Source organism: Oryx dammah, unplaced genomic scaffold (assembly GCF_014754425.2).
Source record: "Oryx dammah isolate SB20612 unplaced genomic scaffold, SCBI_Odam_1.1 HiC_scaffold_1369, whole genome shotgun sequence".
Taxonomy (NCBI): Eukaryota; Metazoa; Chordata; class Mammalia; order Artiodactyla; family Bovidae; genus Oryx; species Oryx dammah.
The window spans coordinates 1-7,347 of NW_024071490.1; the positions used below are offsets into that span (position 1 = coordinate 1).

At 42.0% G+C, this 7,347-nt stretch overlaps 2 pseudogenes; one reads left to right on the forward strand and one right to left on the reverse strand.

The window, feature by feature from the left end:
- LOC120859521 lies at positions 1-46 on the forward strand (annotated as a pseudogene; the record flags this gene model as incomplete).
- Positions 47-7,301: 7,255 nt separating this feature from the next.
- On the reverse strand, positions 7,302-7,347 carry LOC120859522 (annotated as a pseudogene; the record flags this gene model as incomplete).

Below are 7,347 nucleotides of genomic sequence, written 5' to 3' on the forward strand. Positions count from 1 at the left end.
CTGCATAATTTGTGGTAGTGGGGGACTGCGTTCGCGCTTTCCCCTGACTCTGTGGTTTCAAGAATAGTTTGTGCTTCTCTTTTCGCATGTTTGGAGTTTTATATTGAGCTTGTTAATGTGTTAGTGACTTTAAAAGATATGACTGCATTTTCGGAAAAATGAAGAATAACTGTATAAAGTAAAAAAGTTTAACAGGGTTGGTGAGTGACTATGTCCGTGTTGGTTGAACTCGGAGTTCGTGAAGTGGATAGAGTGGTCTGGTTTGCAATGTGCTGCAATTCACGGTGTCTTAAGGAGCTACGACTGAACTGAAGTGCACGTACGGTTTAGCTTGTCTGACGTTTTTCTCTTCGTCACATACTTTACCAGGTTGTGATCATCTGCTTTTTAACCGTGTTGATTTGTTTGTTATCTTGTGCAAGTTTTTTTTTTATACTGTTCATGAGGTGGGCTTCCCTGGTGGCTCAGACGGTAAAGCGTATGCCAGCAATGAGAGAGACCTGGGTCGATCCCTGTGTCTGGAAGATTCCCTGGAGAAGGAAATGGCAACCCACTCCAGTACTCTTGCCTGGAAAATTCCATGGACAGAGGAACCTTGTAAACTACAGTCCACGGGGTCGCAGAGTCGGGCACGACTGAGCGATATCACTTCACTTCTGGGGTTACTCAAGGCAAGAATACTGAAGTGGTTTGCTATTCCCTTCTTCAGTGGACCACATTCTGTCAGACCTCTCCACCATGACCCGTCCGTCTTGGGTGCCCCCACAAGGCATAGCTTAGTTTCATTAAGTGAGGCTGTGGTCCGTGTGATCAGATTGTCCCAGAGGGTTGGCGCGTAGACAGTATATAATACACAGCCGTGGACAAATTCTAGGCCTTCAGAAGGGGCTGGGACAGCATTATCCCCACTCTCAAGATGTAGGCGTGTGATGACAGCGAAGGCCTGTTTATGAGTCCCTTCCAAAACAAGGGACTTGTGCTTTCGATGGATTCGGAAGACCAGGCAAGACCCTGGCCATTTGCTAAGGTTTTTCATAGATGCTGTATAGAGTCTCCTGACTGCCCAGGAAGAAACAGGAGACTGCCATTGTTAAGACTTGAAATCACCATCCTGATGTGGACCTTTCCTCTAGTGATAACGTTGCCTTTCCCCATCCTGGCTTCCCTGATAGCTCAGTTGGTAAAGAATCTGCCCGAAATGTGGGAGACCTGGGTTTGATCCTTGGCTTGGGAAGATCCCTTGGAAAAGGGAAAGGCTATCCACTCCAGTATTCTGGCCTGAAGACTTCCATGGACTTCATAGTCCACGGGGTTGCCAAAAGTCGGACACAACTGAGAGCCTTTCACTCACTTCACCATCCAAGCAAGTTCTGGCCCAGGCTCTCCAGCCCCATAGGCACTGGGACATGGAAGATGAATACTAAATTTGCAAAACAACAACAACAACAACAACAACTCCCCTGTGCAAAAAAGGGAACAATATTTACTCCTCTTTCTCAAACTGTTTATTCTTTTGTTTTTTGTCTGTGCCAGTCTTAGTTTTGGCTTGCAGGATCCTTGTTGCAGTGTGTGGGATCTAGTTCCCTGAGTAGGATGGAACCCAGACCCCTGAATTGGGAGTGTGGAATCTTAGCCCCTGGACCAATAGGGAAGTCCTCACCATTTCTTAAAAAATTTGCAAATACCTGATCTGTCCTTTTGAGATATATAGATACATAGTGTTTTTAACAGCTAAATAAATCTTTTGTCAGTGTTGCAACCTAAGAATGTTTGTTGTGGGCCTTTGAAGCCATCTTCTTGAAGTGTGAACGTTAAGGAAGTGCCCCATCTTCCCCTACCTCAGGGAGTTTAGCTAAAGTGGCTGGTTCCATGTTGTAACAACCTGCTTGCCATGGAGATGCCAGTTTTATTTCCTTTTGGATAAAGGCGCACGGATGGCCACTCCAATTACCAGTTGAATTTAGGATGAACTGTGTAGCAAATGGTGCTGTCAAGTCCTCCTATTAAGGGCAAGTGCTTGAAGACATATATGTAATAAGTTGTATCTGCCTGCCTATATAACTGGCAACATTCTTATTGTTATGGGGTGAATTGTGTCATTCCCCCCACCCCAAGACTCATATGTTGAGGCCCTAGCCCTCAGGTGACTGTATTTGGAGATAGGGCCTTTAAGGAGGTAAATTAAGATTGAAATGAGGTCATAAAGGTGGATCTCTTAATTCAATATGACTGATGTCCTTAATTGGAGATGTGAGGGACAGCTTCAAGCCAAGGAGAGGCCTCATAAGAAAGCAAAGCTGCCAATACCTTGGTCTTGGATTTACAGCTCCTCAAACTGGGAAATGTTCCTATTATTCAAACCTCCCTGGCACTCCATGATGTATTATTACAGCAGCCCAAACTGAATGATATCCTGTCTTTGCAGTCTGTTTGGTGCATTTCTTGTGAAGCACATTACAACGTGGTTTAGTAGTTTTCCAGTAAAAATATTTTCTTTCTTTCTACCTTTGTGGAGAGGATTCCATGGTTTGACAGGAGATGGTATTCTCAATGGTCTGGCATTGAGGACAAGTTGGCTTGGTGGTTCTTGACTTGACTGAATTGGGTAAACGTCTTGTGGTCTCACAACAGTCAGGTAAGAAAAGACCCTGAGTTATATAAAAATCCTTTTAGGACTTCCCTGGTGGTCCAGTAGTTAAGACTCCATGCTTCCAGTGCAGGGGGCATGGGTTTGATCCCTATTAGGGAAACTTCTGCATGCCATGTGGTGTGGCAAAAAAAAAAAAGCCCCTTTTTAGCCCTCTGCTCTTTTCAAATTCTAGCTAGAGGAACCACCCACTTCAATATCAACATATTAAGTAAGCATGGGTAACATAGGTTCTAAAATTCTCAGGATCACTATTAGCACTGAAGGTAAAAGAAATATGTCAGATACAGACATATTTATATATGTATCTATATGTATATATATATATATATATATATATATACACACCAGCTTCCCTGGTAGCTCAGACAGTAAAGTGTCTGCCTACAATTCGGGAGTCCCGGGTTCAATCCCTAGGTCAGAAAGATCCGCTGGAGAAGGAACTGGCACCCCACTCCAGTATTCATACCTGGAAAATCCCGTGGACCGAGGAGCCTGGTGGGCTACAGTCCATGGGGTCGCAAAGAGTCGGACACGACTGAGTAACTTCACTTTCACTTTTCATTGCTCTCATCAGGGCTTCCCTGGTGGCTCAAAAAGTAAAGCGTCTGCCTGTAATGAGGGAGACTTGGGTTCGATCCCTGGGTCGGGAAGATCCCCTGGAGAAGAAATGGCAACCCACTCCAGTATTCTTGCCTGGAAAATCCCATGGACGGAGGAGCCTGGCAGGCTACAGTCCATGGGGTTGCAGAGAGTCGGACATGACTGAGCAACTGAACTGAACTACTCTTCAATTTCCTGGAAGTGTTTTACTTTCCATCTGGTGATAGCGTAGTAGAAACTGTTGGGTTTTGGGGCCACCTTTCTACTTGTTCCTTTTCCTCCATGGTTCTCATATAGAACAAGTTCTCTGACTTGAGAAACATGTATTCTTATTTTCTCCTTTTAAACTACTGGGGAGACCTGCTGTGCATATTAAAAGCTATCATGTCCTGTGCTATAGATGCCATGTTGGTGGAGCTCCTTGGAGAAAAAGGCCCCTAATTAATTTGGTAACTATGTACCTCCTGAAAGAAGAGACGGATGGCCAAGAGTGACTATCTCACACTGCACTGGAAAAGCCCTCCAAACAGAGACCAATCCACGTATGGAGGTGGGCCTCAGCAAATAATGACACTTTTTTAGTTTGAGATAGAGAACAATTAACAAAAGTTAACAATCAAATTAAGGAGAAAAAAAAGAATTTTATTCTAGTCAAATTGAGGATTATAACCCAGGATAAGCTCTGAGAAAGAAGTCCAAGGCACAGTCACATATATTTTTCAGAACGAATAATCATATATCAAAATAACATACTGACATTTTACATAAAGTTCACGAAAGATGCATAGTTCAGGTAAGCATGTACAAATCAAGCAGCAAGCCACCATACCCTTTGACACAGCTAGGAAAGAATGCCAATCCTCTGAGAAGTTACATCGCTGTTGTCAGAAGAAAGGAAGAAAAAAATTGATCTTTATGGTCCAGCAGGCATTTCCACCTCTAAGGAGATCTGGTTAATGTATAATATACATCACACACTATGGGAGGGCCTGTATGGGCAGGGACTATGTTATGCTTAAATTTTCTTGTCCTGTTTATACATTCAGTTCCATCAGAATCAATAATTTACCAAAAGGATAAGCTATGGTCAGGTATAAAACAATATCCTTTGTCAAGAATTCAATTAAAAAGGGGCTTCCCTGGTGGCTCAGTGGTAGAGGATCTGCTTCTGGAGACACAGGAGACACAGGTTCCATCCCTGGTCAGGGAAGATACTACATGCTGTGGAGCAACTAAGCCTGTGTGCCACTACTGAGCCTGTGCTCTAGAGCCCATGAGCCACAACTACTGACAGGCCCTGAGCTGCAGCTACTTACTGAAGCCTGCGTGCTAGAGTCTGTGCTCCAAAACGAGAGAAGCCACCACAGTGAGAAACCCACACACCGCAACCAGAGAAAGCCCACATGGCAACTCAGACCCAACACAGCCAAAAATAACCAAATAGGTTTAGAAAAAGAATTCAATAGAAGGAATAAACCAGTTTTTAAAAAATTAGAAAAATGAGAATTTTAAAACAGCGCCCACCTTGTAAAGAAGTAACTTAAATTTGATAAATAATTGACTAATATGTAGATTTATACACAATCTCAGAAAAATTAATTTGTTATTCCATTAAGGCCTGGAAGCTGCTAACCCTGCAGTTATCCTGACTTCGTACCATCGTCTGCGAGGTTTATCTGTGTCATTGATCTGAGTTCTGGTTATTTTTCTGTCTCCCTAATGGCAGAGTCTTTGTTTTCAATCACAGAGTTCTATATTGATGGCAAAGGATTCCTCAAGGGTTTCAGGACTCTTCTATTTTCTCTAGGAAAAAGACAGAAATTTATGGGAAAACTTACAGAACTATGTCCCAGCAGAAGGGTCTTTAATTGTAGATGATTTTCTGACAGCCTCCTAAAGGACACTGGAAAACCAACACCTCAGCTTTGTTCCAGCTCCTTGCTTCACAGAGAAACAAGGCCTCCCTAGACAAACTGTAGTACTGTGAAACAGAAGTAAAATATTTAGGGTATGTTGTCAGTCGAAGGCTGCAAAGCGTTACAAGCTAAGAGTCACCTAATTTTTCAGTGAAGCATCTAGTACCAAAAAAGAAAAGACAGTTTGGGGTCAGGTACAAGTACTAGTCAGGTAGGGACTTCCCTGGTGGCTTAGCAGTAAAGAATCTGCCTGCTATACAGGAGACCTGGTTTCAATCCCTGGGTCAGGTAGATCCCCTGAAGAAGGAAATAGCAACCCACTCCAGTATTCTTGCATGGGAAATCTCATGGACAGAGGAGCCTGGTGGGCTACAGTCCATAGAATCACAAAGGGTTGGAAACGACTGAGCGACTAAACCACCACCACCACTAGTCCAGGTACTTAGATGGTAGGTTTCAGCTTTTTCAGAGGCAAAACTTCTGACAAAGCACTGCATGGGAATTCCCCAGCTCTACGGGTTTGGTCCCTAGAAAAAAGAATTTGAAGAAAAATCAGCTATTTTCCCCCAACTTTGGGTATTCCAAATTTTAGAGAAAAAAAAACTTTCACTTATTTTGTTACGAAAACAAAGTTGTGTTAATGGAATTTTAAGTCAAAAGTTAGAATTAGGCTATAAACCTAATAGTATGGTTCTCAGTTCTTGATTTCAGTGTCCTGGAAGTGCCTACTTGTGTGCTTTTAAGCTGCAGCAGCAGCTGCCACACTTTTTGAAGGCTCAAACCCTGACCTTGGGTTGCTTATTTGCTATCAAAGTGAAAGAGAAAATCAGTTGGATTCATATTTCCCATGTGAAGCCAGTAAGCACCTTAGGAAGAACAAAGGGTGATCTACACAAGCACTCGACACTTACATTTTTGGAATAACTGACATTGGAACTGAGCTGCACTGAAAAGGTAATGATTCTTTCCTACAGATACGTTTCCAGTCAACGCCACTTTGCACTCTCAGAAATGGTTTGTATTGAAGTCAAACAGCTGTCATTGGTGATTATTGGCAGAGCACTTTTCATAATATCGAAATAAATCTAACTTGAATCCATGTCCTCAAGCGTTAAATTTGACACGAAAACAATTTGAGTACAGTGTTCTGTCAGTCTACTGTACAGCAAAATGACTGTTATATATACATTTTAAAATATATATTTGCTCCAGTCAATGTAAGTACTTGACTTAAATAGAGGTTAACTCTAAAAGCTGACTTAAAACCCAACATTCAAAAAACTAAGATCACATGTCATCTAGTCCCATCACTTCATGGCAAATAGATGGGGGAAAAGTGGAAACAGTGACATTTTATTTTCTTGGGCTCCCAAGTCGCTGGAGATGGTGTCTGAAGCCACAAAATTAAAACATTTGCTCCTTGGAAGGAAAACTGTGACAAACCTAGACAGTGTATTAAGCAGAGACATCACTTTGTTCACAAAGGTCTATATAGTCAAAGCTATGTTTTTCCCCACGAACAAGAGAGATCAAGCACCAAAGAACTGATGCTTTCGAACTGTGGTGATGGAAAAAACTTGAGAGTCCCTTGGACTGCAAGGAGATCAAACTAGTCAAACCGAAAAAAAAAGAAAGTCAATTCAGAATATTCACTGGAAAGACTGATGCTGAAGTTGAAGCTTCAACTTGGTCCACCCGATGCATTGAGAAAGAACCTGATGCCGGGAAAGATTAAGGGCAAGAGGAAGAGACAACTAAAAAATGAGATAGTTAACAAAGCATTATCCAAAGAACAAAAATGAGTTCGCTTAAACTATGCTCAAAGGGTTAAGGAACAAAACACGTGACATGTTACATGTAGTTGACACAACGCACCAAGTCAAAGGACTCAAATACTGCAGTTTTGAAACATCTGAAACAATCAAACTTAGATATGCTTTTATCACTATTCAAATGAACAAGTAAAACTTTTTACTTGGCAAAAATCTATCTCACTTTTGTAAGTCCCACCTTTTTAGTGTAAGTTGAAGAAAAAGCACTTCATAAGCATTAATTCCTTTTTATTGCAATCCTAACAGCCAGCAGTAACTAAACCTAAAAAACTTAAAAATCTACTATTTAGAACAGTAGAGGATCAGGGGAAAGCGCGAACGCAGTCCCCCACTACCACAAATTATGCAG